The following is a 1,545-nucleotide window of genomic DNA, read 5'->3' on the forward strand; positions in this document are numbered from 1 at the left end:
GTGAGTATGTGGGTTGGGGTGAGTGCTGATGGGTGGAAGGGTGGACAGTAAGGGTGGAAGTGAAGGGTGGACAGGAAGGAGGAGGAGGAGGTCCCTGACACCTGCGGAGTGGTGGCGATGCGACTGTTGTTGTTGTTGTCACTGCTACTCCGACTGTGATCACACATTCACCCCACCACCACCACCACTACTACCCCCCACTAACCCTCCCCCCCCCACTACTAACCCTCCCCCCCCCCCACTAACCACCCCACTACTACCACCACCTGTTCATCTACCCCCCGCCTCCACCTGGTGGTGGTTGTTGTGGTGGTGGTGGTGGTTGTTGTGGTTGTTGTGGTGGTGGTTGTTGTCGGGACCGCCCCAGCGATAATAACCGCTCCGCTCGATAGGGAGAGAGGTCTGCAGATCGTCGATCGAGCATTGGCTTGACGACTCACTCGAACCATCGATTGCTCACCCACCCACCCACTCGCCTACCCACTCGCTCACACACTCGCCCACCCACCTACTTACTTACCCACCTACTCGCCCACCCACCCACTCACCCACCCACCCACTCGCTCACACACTCGCCCGCCCGCTCGCTCGCTCACTCGCCCACTCGCCCACCCACCCACTCGCCCACCCACCCTCCCACCCATCCACCCACCCACTCGCCCGCCCGCTCACCCACCCGCCCACCCTCCCACTCACCCTCCCACTCACCCTCCCACTCAACCACCCACCCACCAACTCGCCCACCCATCCACTCGCCCACCCTCCCACTCGCCCACCCACTCGCCCTCCCACTCACCCACCCACTCGCCCTCCCACTCACCCACCCACTCGCCCGCCCACTGAGTGACTCAGTGTACTGGCGATATTAACTTCTGCGCGTTTTTTTCCCCTCGCGAATTTTTTCTAACTACTTACTAACTACTGCTACTAACCCATTATTATTGATGATGATGATTGATCGATGTCCAGTCGATACACAGTTGCGTTTCTTAGCTTCTTCTGCTCGTTGTTGTTCTTACATTGTGCGGTGTGTATATAGAGAGACTTAGAGATGCAGAGAGAGAGGAGAGAGAGACAGAGATGAGAGACAGACATAGACAGATGAGTGAGATGAGAGACAGACAGAGAGAGAGAGACAGAGAGAAGTGAGAGACAGAGAGAGATGAGAGACAGAGAAGTGACAGACAGAGAGACAGATAGAGATGAGAGACAGAGAGACAGACAGACAGAGAGAGAGAGACAGGGAGAGATGAGAGACAGAGAGACAGACAGGCAGACAGATAGAGACAGACAGAGAGAGATGAGAGACAGAGAGAGAGAGACAGAGAGAAGTGACAGAGACAGACAGACAGAGATGAGAGACAGAGAGAGAGAGAGAGACAGACAGACAGACAGAGATGAGAGACAGACAGATTGAGATGTGTGAGATGAGAGACAGACAGAGAGAGACAGACAGACAGAGACAGTGAGACACAGACAGACAGATACAGACAGACAGACAGAGACAGTGAGAAACAGATAGACAGACAGATAGACAGAGAGATA

At 55.3% G+C, this 1,545-nt stretch overlaps 1 protein-coding gene across 1 annotated transcript in view; it reads left to right on the forward strand.

Annotated features, from left to right (window-relative positions):
- The window catches only part of LOC133339266 (histone-lysine N-methyltransferase 2B-like), a gene marked incomplete at its 5' end in the record, with an annotated part of 60,485 nt that extends 59,222 nt beyond the window's left edge, over positions 1-1,263 (forward strand). Inside the window, one exon of the mRNA XM_061547404.1 lies at positions 1-1,263. This exon is cut by the window's left edge and continues 36 nt beyond it.
- Between the last annotated feature and the right edge of the window lie 282 nt (positions 1,264-1,545).

Source organism: Lethenteron reissneri, unplaced genomic scaffold (genome assembly GCF_015708825.2).
Source record: "Lethenteron reissneri isolate LAM-NWPU_2019-01 unplaced genomic scaffold, ASM1570882v1 scaffold_172, whole genome shotgun sequence".
NCBI classification, from domain to species: domain Eukaryota; kingdom Metazoa; phylum Chordata; class Hyperoartia; order Petromyzontiformes; family Petromyzontidae; genus Lethenteron; species Lethenteron reissneri.